The following is a 21,759-nucleotide window of genomic DNA, read 5'->3' on the forward strand; positions in this document are numbered from 1 at the left end:
TTGTGAAAGACAATATTCTGCTACATTAGCCATTGAAGACTTCACGCAATACTCTCTTGATAGGTAAACTCGTTTCATCCAGCATCTTTGTCTATAGTGATATGCTTTTACACCTATTGTGCACCATGCTTATGATCTAGACAATGTGTACATAAAACAGCTTACACACTACATACATTACAACTTATAACACTGACTTATACAGTCTAGCGGTTCTAGGCGCTCAGTCCGGAACCGCGCGACTGCTACGGTCGCAGGTTCGAATCCTGCCTCGGGTATGGATGTGTGTGATGTCCTTAGGCTAGTTAGGTTTAAGTAGTTCTAAGTTCTAGGGGACTGATGACCACAGATGTTAAGTCCCATAGTGCTCAGAGCCGTTTGAACCATTTGAACTGACTTATATAATACTTTACAATACACTACACAACACAGTTCATAATAATTTACAATACAGAGGTTGAAAAAATACAGTTTTGTGACATTGTCTTCGATTGTAAATAAGTGATACAGCTAGGTCTAATGATAGTTCATTTTCTTGTAATGTGGTATGTGAGATTTGTTATTCACAGGGTAAACAAGCAAATTAGGCTCATTCTCTGGTTACACACTCTGCCACACTATGGGGTTCTTCCTATACCATAAAAATTTTTAGGGTTGCAGGGAAAGATCAGTTTTGAGTTTTGAGGCATTGGAATTCAGTTGGTAATGCTTGTTTTAATATGTTACTGGAATATTGAGCTCATTTTTTCAAAGGTCTGTAGTCAGTGTGAAAGACTCCACAGTTGTTTGAAGTTCCGTTTCTTACGGGATGAACAGTGGGATTTCGTAATGGCAACCACAATGGTCTTGAATACAGTGAGGGAAATGATGAGATTTTAATATCCTTAAAACGATTACTAAAAGATTCTTTCAGCTTCTCTTCCAAAGTCATTTTTTCTGTAATTTTTTCCTATAATGGTTGGTTGGTTGTTTTGGGGGGAGGAGACCAGACAGCGAGGTCATCGGTCTCATCGGATTAGGGAAGGATGGGGAAGGAAGTCGGCCATGCCCTTTGAAAGGAACCATCCCGGCATTTGCCTGGAGCGATTTAGGGAAATCACGGAAAACCTAAATCAGGATGGCCGGACGCGGTATTGAACCGTCGTCCTTCCAAATGCAAGTCCAGTGTGCTAACCACTGCGCCACCTCGCTCGGTCCTATAATGTAAATACTCTTTTCATTTCTCTGACGAAGTTCCCTCTGTTGTGTGATTCCATGTTGCATATATGGCTTAAGATGTTCATGACAGTGCACCCTAAGCCAGCCTTTTCATTACAGACATTACTGTTTTAACTTACTGTAAACAGTGTTTATCTGCTATTGTCAGTTTAACTCGCGGTCTGTTGTTGTACCTGAAAACATAATTGGAGGTAATACTTCCAGGCCTTTTTCATCCATGAATACATCCATGTTTTCTTACATGCATGTATTCCTGTTTCTAATTGCTGAAAATCATGTAGATAGTTTTTCTCCAGATTAATATTTATGTATGTAGTTATTTATTCGAATAATCCTTTTGGAGGGCATGGTCAATGAACCTTGGTTTTGTTCTCTGAGTTTAATTTTCATTGCTCCCACACTTCCTGCATCCTTTCAGAGTGTCGCTCTTTTTTTCCTGGGTCCACTTTCTGCCTTTTGCAGACCTCTTTCTTTCCTGAAATCCTACTTTTTGTGTTGCTTTTCTAAAAAGTATTCTGTTATCTATTGTGTCCATTCTATTTCCTCTATTTTTCATCACTTTTTCAATTTCAGTGAGCCATTTGGGTTTGGATTTGTAGCTGTATTCTCGTGGTTAGTGTGTTGTTATCTGTTCGGTATGTGTGTCCATAGGACTATAGTTTTCTTTTCCTCATTTCATCAGTTATCTTTTCCATTTTCAAATAGATATTTCTGTTTGAGCTTAATTTGTATTCTACAGTACTGTTACTTCTAGATCCCAGTATTTGCCTTAGAATTGTTCTTTTCAACTTTTTCCAGTTTTTCGAGATTCCCAAATCTTGTTAGTTTTGGTATTTCTGCTGCATATAGTGTTCCAGGCCTTATCACTTTCTTACGTTTGTGTTCAAGGACAAAGTTTTTTTTTATTTTTATTTTTTTTATACATATTTTTTGTCATTTGGAATGTTTTATCCATTTTATGTATTAATTTTCTCTGGCTATCTTTTGTTTTGTGTTGCTTGTTTTCCATTCTCTTGGGATTTAAAATAGTTGGTTTTAGATAGTGTGTTTTATGAATTTTAAGATTGCTGTTTCTCATGAAATGTGTTTTTTGAATGATACATTAAGTCCTATTTTGTCTGCTTGTTTCTGTAGTTATGCAGTATGTTCTTTGGCACTATCCAGTGAGTCAGTAATTAAAGCCATGTCATCTGCAAAAGCTGGACAATCTGTGGTGATTTTATTTTGGTTTCTTCCTCGGTGAACACCCTTAGTATTGACACATTTTCTCCACTCTCTAATGTGCATTTAAAAAGTAGATGTGATAAACCATCTCCCTGTCTTATTCCTGATTTTATTTCAAAAGTGTTTGACAGTTCCCCCATAAATTTTACTTTTGATGTTGTGTTTGTTAAAGTTTCTTTAATTATCTCTGTTGTTTTATTGTTGAGTCCAAATTCCTGTGTAATGCTGACTAGTGCATTTCTATCAGTTGAGTCATATGGTTTTTTAAAATCTATGAAAGTGTCTCTTATTTCAAGTTTCTGGTTTTCCTCATTTTCTATTAAGTTTGTTAGATTTAGTATTTGCTCTGTGCAAGACCTCCCCTACCTAAATCCTGCATGATATTCTACTAGCTATGGGTCGAGTATTCCTTCAGCTCTCTTTAAAAGTGCTATGGTCAGGATCTGATATGTTACTGGCAAGAGGGAGATCCCTCTGTAATTGTAGGATCAGTTGGCTTTCTTTTCTTATGTAGTGGATGGATTAATATTAATGTCCATTCTGATGGTAAGCTGTTAAGCTGTTTGTTGTGCAAATTTCATTAATAGTTTGTATTATACATAGAATAATGTTATCACTAGTTTGTTTCCGAAATTCAGGAACTATAATGTCTTCTGATGTTTTGTTATTTTTAAGTTATTTCATGATTTCTCTGATTTCCTCTGATGTTGGTGGCTTTGTGTCTGGTTGTGTTTGGATTACATTATCAAAATTAAATTCTTCTCTTAGTAGATCACAGTTGTGTGGTTCTTTGAAGTTGTCAGTAAGTATTCTGCATTTCTCAGTGCTGTTATATGCAATGCTATTTTTTTTATTTATAAATTGTAAACTTTGTGGTGTGTGTGTCTTTTTTGAATGTTTTCTAAAACTTCCTTGTGGTGTTCTGGTTTAAGTGTGACTCAGTTGACACTAATTGATCTTTTATACATTGCACTCTGACCTTTTTGAGACCTTTTGATGCAAGTTTCCTTGCTTCTATAATTTTTTTGTGTTCTTATCGTTTTTATTTGCATTCCAGATGTTCCAAGCTTGTTGTCTTTTTATAATTAACTCATCACAATCTTTATTCCACCAAGCATGTTTCCATTTCTTTTTAAACGGCATGGTTTCATTTGCAGTCTCAATAATGTCTTTTTGAATTTGTTCCCAACATTTAGATATTTTTCTAGCTGCATTTTGTACTCATTTTTTTTTTAGATAACTTCTGTATGTCAAACTTTTTGTGTTAATTTTCTTTTGAAGTACTGGTCTGGTCTTGAATATGATGATGGATGGTGGATCTGAAACTAAACCAACACTTTTGTCAACTTTTGCATTGGATACTGATAGCATTGTGATTAAGTTGTTTTTCACCACAAATCGTATTTGGAACTACCCATGTAGTTTGTTCTCTAGGAAGTTTTTTGATGAATTTTAGTACTATGTTATCCTGCATGCATAGTCTTTCCCCATTTACACTGGTTCTTTTATGTGCAGGGAATTTTTCTACTACTGTTGATCTGTACTGACATTCTTTGCCAATTTGTGCATTAAAGTATCCAAGTAGAAACACTGTGTTTTTCAGTGGGATGTGATGTAGGGTGTTTGACTTATTCTGCCAAAATTTTTGTTTGCTTTGTCTGTGTTCTGTTTCTCTTAGTTGTTGGTGCATGTGTATTTAAAATAGTAGAAGCCAAACAATGGAAAATCCAGGATTATATTATGAAAAGGAAAGTTACTACTCACCATATAGCGGAGATGCTGAGTCGCAGATAGCCACAACTAAAGTTCAGGCTTCAGTTGTCTGTGTGTGTGTGTGTGTGTGTGTGTGTGTGTGTGTGTGTGTGTGTGGGTGGTCTATTTTTGATGAAGACCTTACTGGCTGAAAGCTTTATTTGTGACAGTTTTTGTTGTGCCTACCTGTGACTCAGCATCTCCGCTATATGGTGAGTAGCAACTTTCCTTTTTCATAATGTTAAAATAGTATAAGCTTTGTTTGGCAGTTCAATTGTTAGTGTGGAAAGTCTTTCATTAATTTATTTAAATTCTGTTATTGAGTTTAATTTGCATTTGTTTACCGTGAAACCTGTTCCAAATTGGGGTCATTCATCATAAGTCTTTTTGCTGGTGTCCCCTTAAATGTCCTGAATCCTTCTGATTTGAAATGATATTCATCAGTAAATCTTGTTTGTTGCAGAGCTGTTATATTATATTTTTCCCCTTACCAAATTTATTAAAGTTTTAAGTTTTCCTGTTTTTTGGAGTGAATTGACATTAAAAGTGGCTGGGTGAGTTTGATTTTTGGGTTTGTTGTTTAAGGCAGGTTTCAGAATCCTCCAACGTCATTCTTTGGATGATGTCATAAGCCCCCAGAATCTTAATGGCTATTTTTCATTTCCTTGGAAATGGGAGACTGGGTGCTCCTTGGGGTAAAATCTCTAACAAAGTGTGTCTCCCTTGTTGGCTGCTTCTTGAGTCAGGGGGACAAATCTCCTAAAGATACTACTCAGGGTTGTTAGCCCTGAGGAATATGTTTCCACCCACACCCCTGGTCAGAATGCCTATGGCACTCATTTAAATGATGAACAAAATTTTGCTTGACACCTTGGCTTGAAGATTCTGGGATGGTTGCCACTTCGCTATGAATGTTTGCTTTGAATTGCTCCTGAGAAGTTTGATTATTGACATGCACTCTAGATTTGACATATACCCATAAGAAACAATCCATGGCGCACAAATCTGGACTGTGTTGGGGCCATTTTATATCACCCCTCCTGGAGATCAATTTACCAGGGAAAACCTTACAAACTCACAGTATAGACGCACTGGACATGTGTGCCGTGGCTATGTCTTGCTAAAACGATGTTCTTTGGTTATAACCAGGACAGTTTCACACATCAGGCACCAAAAAGTCATTTAACATTGTCACATACCATTCTGAATTCACTGTAACTGCACAGCTGCTCTCGTCCTCAAATAAGTGTGGACCAATTATTCCTCGAACCAATACCCCAGCCCATACAGTAACTTTTGATGAATTAAGGGGTTTCTCATGCTTCAGTTGAGGATGCAAGCCGCTTCAGTAGTGGCAATTTTGCTTATTGACAAGATTATTCAGGTGAAAATGAGCTGTCAGAAAAGATGATGTTAAATGAAGGGCACACTGTGTCTGGCACCCTGAGGCTTTAATTTTAGTAACAGTTGGATTTTGTAAGAGTGCAGTTTAAGATATTTTTGCAGAATTCATTGCAGTGATAATTTATGCACATTTAAAAAGCTTGCGTGCTTATGAATGCAGAGATTAGGATCATCACAAACAGATCGGTTTACACGCTCCACAGATTCACCCATTGTTGATCACCTCGGCCAGTGTTGAGAACCAGTTTCCTCAAATTTTTTGATCCATTTCCTAATAAGGGGAAAACTTGAGCCTCGTATACATTATTCAGTCCGCGATCACTGCAAAATTTCATCCATGCTACAGTCACCGAATCACCGTTTTTGTAAAATTCTTGCACACAGAATGCAGGTCCAGTCTCAAGAAGCACTCCATATCAGCCGAATTTCTAAAGACCAAGCAAACCATGATCATACCCCTCACTCTCCTCCGATTTGTTGCTCATGCACAGAGATCTTTTTACATATAAACATTCTCTTGAGGTGCCCTGTATTACAGGTATTGGATTTAGTGATTCCACATTATTAGATTCTGACCAGTTTGTTTGAAAAGCCAAACTTGTAAGTATTGGTGGTACTCATTTGTGCCAGCACACCTGACCAGAAAACTTGCATAATTTTCCATATTGTGGTCAGACAGCTTAAATCTTTAAGTAATAATAAGGGGAAAACTTGAGCCTCGTATACATTATTCAGTCCGCGATCACTGCAAAATTTCATCCATGCTACAGTCACCGAATCACCGTTTTTGTAAAATTCTTGCACACAGAATGCAGGTCCAGTCTCAAGAAGCACTCCATATCAGCCGAATTTCTAAAGACCAAGCAAACCATGATCATACCCCTCACTCTCCTCCGATTTGTTGCTCATGCACAGAGATCATTTTACATATAAACATTCTCTTGAGGTGCCCTGTATTACAGGTATTGGATTTAGTGATTCCACATTATTAGATTCTGACCAGTTTGTTTGAAAAGCCAAACTTGTAAGCATTGGTGGTACTCATTTGTGCCAGCACACCTGACCAGAAAACTTGCATAATTTTCCATATTGTGGTCAGACAGCTTAAATCTTTAAGTAAACAGTGGAAAATCTAGTATGGAATAATGCCAATATTATGAAAATTTTCATAATATTTGTATTTTCATAATATTGTCATTAAATCTGTATTAATTATTTTTATTTCTGTGTTGTCTAGATTTGAAAAAAAAAGTTGTATGTCAGACTTTTTGCTCTATTTGTTATTCATCAGTGGCCATTTGCGATAGAAAATATGTTAAATGTAAGCAAGGAATCGGCAACTGCTCATTTGCTGCAATTTCATTCATACTGTGAAGTCCCACAGACAATTACAGTGTGTGTGTGTGTGTGTGTGTGTGTGTGTGTGTGTGTGTGTGTGTGTCTCCAGATAAATACATTGTTCAACAAAGCTTCTCATGTGTGGATGAATGTTTCCATACTCTCATATCATATATATATTGTTCTAAATATCTTCATGCAGTTAAAGAGCTGCTGCTTCAAAAATATTTTCACAACTCAACACTTTTACTCTTTCAGCTACCTTCTAAGCTGTATTTAAGAAAAATTGCTATACATCCATTTATCACATTGTTCTCCAAAAATGACATATCAAAACATATAGATTAATGTTAACATTACTTTGGTCAAAATTCCTGCTGCTATGTTCCATAACACACTTGCAGTCAGTGGTGGTGTCATTTACTGCAACTTCCAAGTTCAAGAGATTTGTTTTTCAGGGTATGAATGGTGTAGCACAGAATTTGAAAAATGCAAGAATGGAGTAAGTGGTGCCGTATATTGTCTTACCGTGAGATGTGGTACCAAAAAAATTGTTAAGTATTGTGAGTTTCTGCCAAGTGGGTCATTGATTTGCCTGGAATGTGATGTCCACTGCTGCTGCTGGTGGTGGTGGTGGTGGTGGTGGTGGTGAGCATTGAACACCAACTGTCAGTAGAGGATCTTGTGCTGCCCTGCACATCAGATAATTGTTTCATTGTTTTCAGTATTACACAAGTTAATTCTTCTTTGACCTTCCTGGTCCTTGGAACATCATGTCAGGTGCAGTTGCCTTCCACAGTACTGTCTGCATCTATGAAAATAGCATTTACAAAATCACAACATTCTTTTCTAGCTTTTCGTTTGTGGTCATTGTTTTAAGAGGAGCTGTGATTTGGAGACAGTTCTTCAACAACTGAAACTGGTTACTTTACTATTTGTTTTAAAAAAATGTAGTGCTTTTAAGTTTGACATATCAAATCTTGATAAGACCATGTGTCAGGGGATTTCTTTACTGTCAGTATTTCCTAATCAGAAGCAGTTGCAACTTTTTGCTTAGAACATTCTCTGCACATTTAGTTTTATTTCTGCAGAGCTAACATAAGCTCCACTGACAAAAATCAAGCATATACTCAGAGGTATTTTTTGAGTAGTTTGCTGTGAGCGGCCCGTAGCCTCCAGTGGCTAGTTACAAGTAATTGCATGTCGTTTGCTTCCTTATCACCCATTCATTCTGTGAATCTGTATCCCACTGAAAGTATTACCACAATATAACCACAGTCAAATCCAAATATAAAAGCAGAGTTGTCAATGAAATGCAACACTTAGCACTGAGAGCACATTTATTCTGAACATACAGCCAGAACAGAAAATAACAGAACAGAACTGAATGGAGAGTGTTGCTATTTTTACAGACTTTGAATATACAGGCACTGCAGATATAATCTATTATGGAAACCATCCAGAAATGATAAATACTAAGAACAAATAATTACTGGTGGTTGGGTTTGAACTGAAGACATTCAGCATGCCAGTCAATGATGCTGACCACTTTGCCACACTGCATGCAGCACAGCTCACAACATTACTCCATCTCCAAGAGTAACAGCAACCCGCATTTTCAGAAGTTCTCATTGGAGCTGACTACAGTACCCTGGATCTAGATCTCGTCAATGGTCCTTTATATGCCACCAGTGGCAGATCCTCGCATTCTGGTCATGTTGTCACATACTCTTCTCTACAATGACCATCAAAGGTAGCCTTCCCATCAATGCTTCAGTCTCAAGTGAGTCGTCACCTTCCTTGAATGAGAAACCTCCATCCTCGATCTGCCCTCAGCTCTGTAGTAGTGCTCCATACAGAGGACATGGGTATCCATTTTAGTTTCTACCTGGTAACCATGGAGCAGAAAGAACAGTGTGAAGGTGGATAGTGTCTTGCTTCATTGTGTTATACGTGAATATCACAATAGGTCATATTTTATTCCAGTCTCTATTTCAATATCAAAGTACATCAAGAGCTTATCTATGAACTTCTAATTAAAAGTGTTTTGTGAGGTAATTTTTCTGTGGATGGTAAGCAGTTGTCATCCTGTGGCTGATGTTGCAACATAAAATGACCTCTGATACTAGTCTTGACTGGAAAACTTTTTCACAATCAGAGATCATCACACAGTGTGCTTGGTGCTTCAAAATAGTGTCTTCTAGAAGAAACTTGCTATTTTTGGAGTTTCAGAAGTCAGAACAGCTTTGGTGACAGCATAGTGCTTGAGGTAGTTGGTGCAGACTATTTTCCATTGATTCCCATTTTTCTACTTCATGTGGTCAGTTCCAGTTTGGTGGAATGCTGCTGCTGCAGGGGAATTGGTACCAGATGCCCTGGAGGTAATTGCTTCATATTCATCTGTTGCTGGCAATCCTTACAGTGACTCACAAAGTGTCTAATGGATCATTAGAGACCAGCCCAGTGATACCTGCATCTCATTCTATCTAGAGTCTTCAAAAATCCCAGTTGACCTTGTGGTGAAGTATTGTGGAAATATTTTGTGATGGTTGGCCATGATGAGCTGGGCTGATGAGCAACCATTTGCACCCCAGTGTATCTAGTTTCCTGTATACAGTGTTAAGTTTGTTAACTGGGATTCTCCTTTGATTAGTTTCTCATCCTTCAAAGCTTCTACAATTTTCAGCAGTGCCGGACCTTCCCTCTGCTCAGTAACAGTGTCATTTAATGCAGCGGTGACAGAGTTTTCATCCACACTGCTGTGTTCTGCTGTTTGTATCCACTTTTTTGTACCACTGTGGTGTCACATTCCTGAATCCTTGCTTCCCATCTCACTACTCAGTATGCATAGTGTGTGGTGGTCCGTCACAACAGTGAATGGTTTACCAAATAAATATGGCTGAGACTTGTTGGGGGCCGAAATAACTGCAAGGCCCTCTTTCTTGGTTGTAACATACTTCATCTCAGACTTGGAGAGAGCTCTGGAAGCATAAGCTATCACCTTTTCAGCACTTTCTGAATTTGTTCTAGAAGTGCACCTACCTCGTAATTGCTAATTTCAGTGTATAGTTCTGTCTTGCCATTCTCGTCATACAATGCTAGGACTGGAGGAAATATCTTTCTTTTACCTTTTTCTAGGAAAATTTTGTCTACCACTGCAATAGTTTGTGCAAGGGACATGCCTTGATATGGAGGTCATTTACAAATCTCCAATAACACAACACATTCCAAGAAAACTTTTAACGTTAAAAATGTGTCAAGGAGTCAGAAAATCTGTAACTGTTCTTATTTTCTCTGGATGACGATGGACTCCACCACCATTCACTAGATGCTCCAATATTTTTATTTCTTTAATGGGGAAGATGCACTTTCTCAGATTCAAGCAGTGGCCTGCAGTCTGAACAGACTTCAAAACGGTTGTCAGATGGCTTCAGTGTTCAAATGTCTTAGAAAAACTGACAGTGTCATCCAGATAGCAAAGATACTGTGTATTTAAAGTGTCGAAGTAGGTTGTCCATCACATGCTTGAAGGAGACTGGAATGTTAAACAGACAAAATGACATAACTTTGAACACATAGAGGCTGCCAGGAGCTATGAAAGCAATATTTTCCCAGCCAGCCTCGTGAACCTCAGTCTGCCAGTAGCCTGTTTGTATGTCCATAGTTCAAAAATATTAGGCTCCTTTCAAGCAGTTTAGGATGTGATTAATGCACAGCAGTGCATAGATACCTTTATTCATGATATTGTTGTATCAGGGGTAGTCAGCTTGAAAATGGAATGTGCTCTTCATCTTCACAAGGACTACAGGAGGGGATCAAGAGCTCTCTGAAGGTTCAGTGATGTCGTCTTGCAGCACCTTTACTGCTTCCTCTCAGGTTATTCATTCTCCCCAGAGGGCTCACCACTATTTGGTTGATTCGTATTTGGCTACCAAGGGTCCCCAGCCTTTGCAGCATATTTTACCTTCCATCCTGCATGTCTGTCTTCTTGCTATTCTTTTTCCTCTCTCTTGGGCAACATGTCTGGGTTGTTAATGGGAATGTTCCACATTGTCCATTGCTGACAAGAGTTTATCGTTCCCTTTTCTGTTTGTAGTTTCCCTACTTCTCTCCTTCCTCCGCTTCGGCGTTTGAGGTTCCTCTTTTTCATCTTTCTCCCTGTGAGCTCCTGAAGGTCAGCCCATGCACCTGATGCGTAACAGGTGACTGGATAATGCATAACTCCCAGTCCTGGGTTGAACAGGTAGGTTTTGCATGTGCCTCCTGGTACAGGTCAGGCCCAGGGAGGGGTGATTGCCAGAGCTCCTACCTTCCCAAATTGCTGATTGGTCCCTCTGTCAGGTGTTCGGGAAGTGTGACCTGAGATGTGAACAATCACCTAAGGCGGGTGCACCCCCTTGTGAAGGGGCCCCCCAGTTGGAAGGAGCACGCCGTCGGAGATGCTGGCAATCATGGTGGATTTCCTCGCAATATGCCAACCATCTTCACAATCAACATCTGAAACATGCACAGAATGAGGCTAACGATTCAAAGACCCTTCCAGCTGCAACACAGTTCCTCATGGTTTCACGTACTGAAAATGGTAAATCCGTTTATTATTCAGAATTGCTGGCTCTGTGAAATCCTACTCTTGTTCACGGAATGGCCCTTTGCTTTTGGAGACTACTTCCGATTCTAAAGCACAACAACTGCTTGCTGCCTGCTTCTCCCTGGCTACCCTGTTCACGTAGAGGCACATGGAACTTTGAATTCTTCCTGTGGTGTTATTTACACTAGGCTGCTAAACGGTCTGACAGGCTGAAATCGAGTCATACCTCTCTGATCAGGGTGTCATTACCGTCCATCGGGTGATGAAAAAAGTAGAGTCCTCCTTAGTGCCCACACACACTCTTTTCTCACCTTTGATAGAGTGGTGCTTCTGTCCAAGATGAAAGCAGGCTATGAAATTGTCACAGTCCAAGTGTACATTACAAACACAATGTGCTGCTACCAGTGTCATTGTTTTAATCACACTAGAATGTCTTGTCAACACACAGCCAAATGTGTAACATGTGGTAGGGATGCACACGAGGATGATTGTCTGCTGCCTCCTCCCTACCGTATCAACTGTAATGGTGGCCATGCCACCTCCTTTCGAGATTGTCCTGATTATCTTGATGATTGAGCTATCCAGGAGATCCGAGTAAAAGAAAAAGTGTCTTACCAGGTCACTCGCAAGTTATTTGTTAGTTGCAAACCCTGTGTTCTACTGTCTGGCCCTTATACACTCCTGGAAATGGAAAAAAGAACACATTGACACCGGTGTGTCAGACCCACCATACTTGCTCCGGACACTGCGAGAGGGCTGTACAAGCAATGATCACACGCACGGCACAGCGGACACACCAGGAACCGCGGTGTTGGCCGTCGAATGGCGCTAGCTGCGCAGCATTTGTGCACCACCGCCGTCAGTGTCAGCCAGTTTGCCGTGGCATACGGAGCTCCATCGCAGTCTTTAACACTGGTAGCATGCCGCGACAGCGTGGACGTGAACCGTATGTGCAGTTGACGGACTTTGAGCGAGGGCGTATAGTGGGCATGCGGGAGGCCGGGTGGACGTACCGCCGAATTGCTCAACACGTGGGGCGTGAGGTCTCCACAGTACATCGATGTTGTCGCCAGTGGTCGGCGGAAGGTGCACGTGCCCGTCGACCTGGGACCGGACCGCAGCGACGCACAGATGCACGCCAAGACCGTAGGCTCCTACGCAGTGCCGTAGGGGACCGCACCGCCACTTCCCAGCAAATTAGGGACACTGTTGCTCCTGGGGTATCGGCGAGGACCATTCGCAACCGTCTCCATGAAGCTGGGCTACGGTCCCGCACACCGTTAGGCCGTCTTCCGCTCACGCCCCAACATCGTGCAGCCCGCCTCCAGTGGTGTCGCGACAGGCGTGAATGGAGGGACGAATGGAGACGTGTCGTCTTCAGCGATGAGAGTCGCTTCTGCCTTGGTGCCAATGATGGTCGTATGCGTGTTTGGCGGCGTGCAGGTGAGCGCCACAATCAGGACTGCATACGACCGAGGCACACAGGGCCAACACCCGGCATCATGGTGTGGGGAGCGATCTCCTACACTGGCCGTACACCACTGGTGATCGTTGAGGGGACACTGAATAGTGCACGGTACATCCAAACCGTCATCGAACCCATCGTTCTACCATTCCTAGACCGGCAAGGGAACTTGCTGTTCCAACAGGACAATGCACGTCCGCATGTATCCCGTGCCACCCAACGTGCTCTAGAAGGTGTAAGTCAACTACCCTGGCCAGCAAGATCTCCGGATCTGTCCCCCATTGAGCATGTTTGGGACTGGATGAAGCGTCGTCTCACGCGGTCTGCACGTCCAGCACGAACGCTGGTCCAACTGAGGCGCCAGGTGGAAATCGCATGGCAAGCCGTTCCACAGGACCACATCCAGCATCTCTACGATCGTCTCCATGGGAGAATAGCAGCCTGCATTGCTGCGAAAGGTGGATATACACTGTACTAGTGCCGACATTGTGCATGCTCTGTTGCCTGTGTCTATGTGCCTGTGGTTCTGTCAGTGTGATCATGTGATGTATCTGACCCCAGGAATGTGTCAATAAAGTTTCCCCTTCCTGGGACAATGAATTCACGGTGTTCTTATTTCAATTTCCAGGAGTGTAGTTCTGTTCTTGCTACATCTCTATCCTTGAAGGACATGGACACGCAGACATGCGACCTCAGATTTAGCTCTGAGGTTGTGAAATCATCCAGTGTCAAGGTAGCATCGCCGTCCCCTCATCCAGCTGTGCAACAGGCAATCAAGCTCTCACTTCAAGGGGCGAAGCCACTAGCTACACAACCAGCAGGCCAGGAAGGACTGGAGGAGTACTCCTATGAAGACTTCCTACGTCCCTCCAGCCATCCAAAACTGGAGTCTTCCTCTGCTAACTGGAAAGGCTCGAAGTAGTCTTCTCCTTCGCTGACTCAAAGGTCCTCTTCGACGGTGTCGCCATGTGATGATACCTTCGCCTGCCTGGCCTCTGTGTTGCCGGTGCACACCACCAATCTTTTTCTGCCTACCAATCATTTTCTGCGTTGGACTCCACAGACTGACAGCACAAGAAAGCTGGTGCTTCTGAGGACCTCATGGAGCAGGATCCTCCTGCCTCTGTGCCCTGTAGCAGTGAGTCTTCACAGGCTGGTACTCAGCTGACACCAAAGTGACACCCTGTCATTTTTTCATCATCGTGACTCTCCTTCAATGGAATGTTTGCAGTCTTCGATCCCACAAAGAGGATTTATGGCTGCTTTTAGAAGCACAGCCTCCCCTTGCACTCTGCCTTCAGGAAACAAAAGTGTGTCCTCACAACCACTTTGAGCTTTCGCATTTTTTTCCGGTCCATTTTGACCTTCCGCCTTAGGTCGGCATTCCATCTTATGGGGGAGTCATGCTGTTCACAAAAGGACAGATCTCCCAGTCAAGGAGGCGTGTCTCGATCTGCAAGTATTTCAGTGGGCCATCCCCCTGCACGCTCTCACCTCGCTGTTGAGGTCAAGAGTCTTGCATCGATGGGAGGATGAGTGGCTGGAAGTGACTGACAATAAGCTCCGGTTCGTCAAGCCCACAATGTGTGTTTGGTCTACTTCCTTTCAGCCACATAGATGGGATGAGGTTCTCCTCACTCGGCTTTGGATAGGCCACAGTCCTATGACGCATGGCTTCCTGCTCTGGTGAGAGGACCCTCCAATGTGTGGCACTTGTGGCATCCAGGTCACTGTGCACCGTGTTTTATTGGACTGCATTTTATTTTCTGACCAGTGGGCCGCGGCTGACTTGCTGGCGGATCTGCCATCTCTTTTAGGTAATAATCAGACAATTGTGATTAGAATTTTAATGTTCTGTGACTTGTCCAATGTTTTTACCAAGATTTTAGGGAGTGGGTTTTAATTTCTTCACAGGGTGACTGGCTCGCCCACATTTTACGTAAGTGGCCAGCCAGTGACAATTTCCTGTGACGTCCTTGACTCTCTTTTCTCATTTCACTTTCCCGCTTTCTTTGCATGTATGCTCCCATTTTACAAATGTTGTCCACATTCGTTTATTATAATGTGTGTCAAGGCGCTGATAGCCTCGGTGTTGAGCGTCCGTAAGCCCCAAAACACACACACACACACCCTCTGCCCCCCCCCCCCCCCCCCAATTACCCATCTACAAGCTGTTGCAGTTCGCCTTTTCCTTCCTCACCTGACATTTTTCCTTTGCGCCATTTATATCCCTCCATCATTCGATGTCACCAGGGCAGATTTCCTCCAGTTTATTTGGCAGCTACCTCACCCATTTCTGCTATTAGGTGACTTTACTGCGCATTATCCCCTTTTGGGCTCTCCCAGAACCTGTCAGAGAGGTGCCCTCTTGGCTGACCTTCTTAATCAACATAACCTCTTCTGCCTTAATACAGGACAGGGTGTATATGCCCCAGGACAACTGGGAAGTCTGGGAAAAACCCAGAATATTTTTCATCCAGGAGAAAACTGGAAAAAGCCAGGAATTTTTTAGAATTCTGAGAATTTTTCAGTGTTCTAGTTTTCAGTTAACTTTTTGTAACTTTGGCTTGTAAGAACTGACACACTAACATCTGTCAACAGCAAAATGTGTCAAAGGCTTTAGGATGAAAAGTGTGCAATTCATCATAACAGCAAACTGCTTACCATGAGCGTGAAGTCACAATTGTTTGCATTAGGTTCATTTGAACACTTTCCAGTGGGGTCACACGCATGCATAGCTGAGTCACGTATGAACAGTACTGTCTCCCGTTTCTGGCTACTTGAAGTGTGGTTGTTACTGATTTTGCTGTTTCCTCTTCATTCAAAGCTCGCACGTCAATGAAAACAAAATTGATTTTTGTGGCTGGGAGCTTGAAGTGAATTCACATAATTCACATAATTATGAAAGGCTAAAATTGTTGTTAGTTTGTTTTCTGATTTTATTTTATTTCCATGTTTTTGGCTGTCATGTATTAAGCACCTTGCAAAACAGTGAAGCTATTTTTGTCGGTTTGCTAAAGAAAATCAGATTTTATTAATCTTTTCTGCAAAGGCAGTCAGTTTGTTTGAAACGAAGTATTTCAGGCCAAACTGTAGGCTAGTTTCAACTGTTCACTGTATTTCAAATGCACAATTCCATCTTCTGGCACATATGGCATTAAGCCATAATAAAGAACCTAACATGAAATAAAACAATTGTGGTAATCCAAGAAAATTTACGTCCTGAAAACCACACTGAAAAGCTTAATATCAGGTTGGGGCCTACTTCACTGTGAATATGGGCATACTAATGTGCACTTTAAGCTGAATTATGCATTTTAGTATAGTTTACCAAATTCCAGTGCTCTTGGAGTAGCCTCTAATGTCCTGTTTCTTTTTTGACACAATGTAAGTTGGTACAAACATATGGGCTTCCTAAATCATCGTAGCTGCACACGCACAGGAATGCCTGTTTTCTGACACACTATGGCAGCTGCTGAAACGAACCTGTCTCTAACAGGTGGCAGGAAAAAATTACAAATGGTTGTTTGAGAAGCGTTAATTCAAAGTAAATTTCCTGTTATGCAGGATGAATTATGTTACTTGTGAGAATGTTGGATGAATTGCTTAAGTCTCAGAGCATTTGACTCTCATTTAAAACTTAACAGTTTGAGGACCAGCCACTTAGACATATTTTGAGCCCAGAAGACCAGACATTTATTCATTATTGAAAATTTTACTGGCACATTTGTGTGATGTATCTTAAAGTGTAATACACACACAAAATAAGCAATATTATATGTATACTGTATGTACACTATGTATATCAGTTTAAGCCATAAACTTTTCCTATTTGTGTTCATGTTACTTAACAGTGATGTTGCTATTGACTGACTACATCACATAGCCTAAGCTCTGAATACCTGCTGTCATCGGTTGGTGAGATCACGTGACATGAGCTATGGTTGGCCTACAACAGCACATCACGATCTTGATTTCAATGCTTTGGAAACTAACATGCTGTGTTTGGTGGAATTCGACTTTATACTTTCGTAATACGAAAATGTGCAGCGGCTTTTTTTTCCGCGTTTCATTTTCAAAAGTGCCAAGTTTTACGCTGGTGTATAAAACGTTAACTGTTCATAGGATTGATAAGTTTCACAGTCCTGAGGGAAAGTATACTGTCACTTAACACAGAAAAAGTGTATTTTAATTGGGGGAAAAGGGTGTATTTTTAATCTTGAAATCCGTTTTTTTTCTCTCCCATGTATATACCCTGCAGGAGCACCAACATTCATTTCCAACTCATTGCACACCTATTCCCATTTGGATCTACCCTTGTGCACTGCCCAACTTGCCCATTGTCTCAAGTGGTCCATTCTTCCTGACACCTACCCGAGTGACCATCATTTCCCATGTCCTATCCGTTTGCTGACTCTTACCCCGCATGCATGCATAGCCAAATGGCAGATTACTCCTCCTTGGCGACCTTTGAAGAACGAGATTTCCCCAGTTGTGATGACCAATTGGAATATCTTGCAAACATTATCCTTCCCACTGCAGATCATTCCATTCCTCACACTTCCTCTTCCCCCCCCCCCCCCCCCCCCTCTCCTCCTCCTCCCAAGTCCCTTGGTGGACTGAGACTTGCGATCCTAGCTGTTGCAGGCTAGCATCGTTCTTCTTTTCTACCATAGACAAGAACAAAGGAATGTAATTTCTTTTCCTCAGGCTACTCATAACCAGCTGAATAACTGTTCGTGCCTCCAGTCTATACTTTCATACAGTTACAAAATATGTCTTAAATAGAGTAATGATGGAAAACTTGTGAAAATGTTTCATCCCAAAGTAGTGACACCCTACATTGTAGAATTTGTAAGTTTTTATTATCGGAGAAGTACAATATACCGGTGTATGAGGATTTTGAAAAGTTCTATGGTATTCGGCCCAGTGATGTCATCCATCCCTTGGACATCACCACCAGGAGGAATACTAGAGAACATTTCAAAAGTATGAAACTTAAAAATATCATAAGTTGTCCACAATTTCTGTCTTTCAGTTGCCAATTCTTGAAAGAACTATTGATAAATGTGTGGTCATACTATACTTTTGTCAATGTTATGCGGGTTTCTAGATGTGGTCTCATAAATTATTCATGCTACAAATCTAATTTACCTTGTACTTCCATTTTATCTCAGCTGAAAATATTATGTTGTCAGTCAAGATTAAGGCAGTAGATTTTGGATCCTTTCCTTTAATGATTTTTAAAACTTCATCTGATATGGTTATGAACTGCATTGTGAAGACAACTTCCCTGTTCTCAGATGTGGTAGAAACATTTGGATTTCTAAGATGTATATTAATATTTATTTTGCCAGGTAGCCTGTAACAAGGTGTGAGTGTAGAAGCAGCTGTGTGTGTTCCATGGCCTGAAGTCATTGCTCCAGTTTCCTCAGTCAACTGTTCCTGATGGTCTTTAACGTGGGCCTAAATACTGATGTTCCAGGAACTTGAACATTAATAAAGGCTCTGACAACCATAGCCGTGGAACATTAGCCTACCAAAAAAAAGTGTGTCAACACAGTGAACTCCTCTCATTAGTCTCAGCATGCTGATGACATGCCAGTAGAACACTCATGTCATATGTTATTTGGCACTTTGATCTTTATGTGACTCATAAAGCATTACATTTGAGGCATGTATAGACACTGACTCACCACCCTGTTGCGAAGAGGATTGGTGAGCAGTCCATCCTTGTTTGTTTCTGACAAAACTATCCATAAAGATTGCTATATTATGGGTACTAACTGTTGCGCAGAGTGCTTTGACCAATATTCTGTGAAACAAGTCCAGAATGTGGTAAATGTTGTCAAGAGTTACCATCCTCCCCCTTCCCCCTCTCCTCCTCTCCCCCTCTCAAGTTATCAGTCTTTTGTCCTACATGTATGAGCTAATGTTGGTAGGGACCCAATTGTCCTTTTGTAAGTGCTATCTCCACCCTTTCTCGATAACTCTGTAATTGAAGATAGTTACTATTATTTTTATGTTTCCAGTATAAGTTAAAAAAATGCACATGTTTTAAAGAAGTGTACAGGTTTGCTTTATGTTCCCATTTAATACACTACTTCATTTTTATTGTTGTGATTGTAATGTCAAGAAGTGTATGCGAGTTAACTTTGTCAGTTTGTAATATGTTGTCAGACATAATTTCCATTGCATTTAAAATATATGTACTGATCTTTGTTGCTTTGTTGTAATTGTTGTTGTTATGTTCAGTGTCATAATAATGTGCTATCTGTCCTGCCCATACCACTGTTGGAATTGAAGTATTACTTGTGATTGAGAATGTTGTGTATTATTTAAAACAGCCTCAAAAAATTATCTTAGAATAATTATTTATGCAGGTGACCTCAGAATTCCAACTCTGAAGGTAAACATGCATATTTTATTGAAACACTGTTAACATATAAATACGGTTATGCTGTGCATTGTAAAAAGATGAATAGAATTAGCTGTTCACTATATACAAATTCAGAACACTGTTGTTGACATGAAAATCCTTGTAAATGTTGATAAATATTGCAGAGTTCAGCTTTGTATCCTTTAAGTGATGTTCAATAAGAGCCTCTGATACCTTTGGAGAAATACTGTACATTCACTGTGTGACAGATTAACAATTGCTGCATCTCCTATGCTTTGAAGGTTCCGTACCGTATCCGGTAAAAACAGAACCCTTATAGGATCGCATTGTTGTCCGTCCATCTGTCTGACTGTTAAGACCCTCGAAATTTATCTCACATACTAAGGTCTACGGTTCCTTGATGATGTGAAAAATTTAAGCTTCTAAGTCAATGCAATATGTTTATGGCCATGTATGCCATATTTTTTGATGCCACAAACTCATTCTTCACAACCTGTACAATATTTCCCATTGACCCATAATCATAAAATTAAGACCCCTGTTCCTCGGGAGCAGGTAGATGTATCAACTTCAAATTTATGTCAAATACTAAAGTCAACAGTCCCTTGGCGATGTAAATAATTTAAGCAACTAAGTCAATGCAGTCAAAAAATATGGCCATATAGGGTACAAATTTGCCACTCGCCAACTCATTCATCAAAATCTATCGATGAACTATGTACAAGGGTGGTCTGAAAAGTTTTCAGCCTGATAGTGAATATGACAAATTATGCTTTCAAAAAAGTTTTATGTTTTACCATAATGTCCTCTAATATCTGTACATTTCATCCAGCAGTGTTCCATTGCCATTATACCCTCTCTTTAGTGTTCCTCAGGAAGTACTGAAAAGTACCCATCTACAGCTGCAATGGCTACTTGATTGGACGAAAAGTGCTGACCTGCAAAGAATTTATCCAGTTTTGAGAATAGACATAACTCCAAGAAAGCCAAATCTGGGGATTAGGGTGGATGTTCCAAAACTTAATTTGCAAATCCCTCAATTTCCGCACTGCCAAGACCCTTTTGTGGGCAGGGGCATTGTCTTGATGGAAGAAGATTTTATTTCTTCTTTCAGCTGGGTCTGTTTTCACAAATGTTTGTGTCCAGTTTCGTTACAAGTGGAAAGTAGTATTCTCCAATTATAGCTTTACTTTGTTGGAGATAGTCAATCAGTAAAATTCCATTTGCATACCAAAGCACCAACATCGTGATCTTACCCACCGATGGCACCATCCTTGCCTTCTTTGGAGCTGAAGAACAAGCTTCTATCCACTACATAGACTATTGTGTGGATTCTGGTGTCCAGGTGTGTAGTGGTGAATGATGTTTCAGCCACCATAATGAATTGATGCAGAAAGTCACTTTTGTTGTTCTTAAAATGCACCAGGCACTTTTTGGAAAGTGTTGCACAAATGCATTTGAAGTGAGCACACCTGGCACCCATCTTGCGTAAATCTTTCTCATCTTCAATTCCTTGTGAAAACAGACCTAGCTGAAAGAAGAAAAAAATAATCTTCCTTCAAGACAGTGCACTTGCCCACAAAAGTATCCTGGCAGTGCGGAAACTGAGAGATTTGCTCTATGAGGTGCTGGAACATCCACCTTGTTCCCCACATTAGGCTCCCTCAGACTTGCATCTGCTTTCAAATCTGAAGAAGTGCAAGATGTGACCAACCCATTCTTTTGATATCCCTAGAGCTTTAGCAATTTGACGCACCTTTAGACACCATTCTTCGAAAATCATATTGGACACTTTGTCAATGATTTCCGGTGTTCTTACACTTTCTTGACGTCCTTCGTGAATTATCTTGCACACTTTCATGGTGTCGTTTAAATTCACCTGTACTTTTCCTCAGGGTAGAAACTGAAGGTGAAGAGTTTCCATATACATTTAGAAGCCATAAGTGAATTTTAGTCAGTGTTAAACCTCCTTTTATGAAGAATTTAATCACTGCTCAACACTAGATTTTTTTTCTTCTTCAGTTTTCAACACCACATGCACCAAAACTGCTTCAGACTACTGCCTACTGTAAACTGCTGCCTCACCTGACTTGCAGTTTTACATGGCATCTGCTGACACGTACCATCATAAGGGGGGAAAAATAATGCTAATAGTGCTACGATCTCTGGACAAGGCCGAGAACTTTTCAGACAGCCCTCGTATAGGCTTGTCAGGCGTGGTGGTCTAGTGGTAAAGTGCGTTCATGGAAAGTGAGCGCTCACGGGATTGAATCTCGGTCGGACCACGGATTTTTGAATCTTCATTTTAACCTATCTTTCACCTCTCAGTGGTACAAGGAATCACCAGAAACAACTTGTGGTTTGGATTTC

General features: G+C 40.9%; 1 protein-coding gene across 1 annotated transcript in view; it reads left to right on the forward strand.

Annotated features, from left to right (window-relative positions):
• Positions 1–21,759, forward strand: part of LOC124620199 (zinc finger protein PLAG1-like) — a 104,552-nt gene that overhangs the window by 5,601 nt on the left and 77,192 nt on the right. The gene's annotated exons all lie outside the window — the stretch shown is intronic.

Source organism: Schistocerca americana, chromosome 6 (genome assembly GCF_021461395.2).
Source record: "Schistocerca americana isolate TAMUIC-IGC-003095 chromosome 6, iqSchAmer2.1, whole genome shotgun sequence".
Lineage (NCBI taxonomy): Eukaryota > Metazoa > Arthropoda > Insecta > Orthoptera > Acrididae > Schistocerca > Schistocerca americana.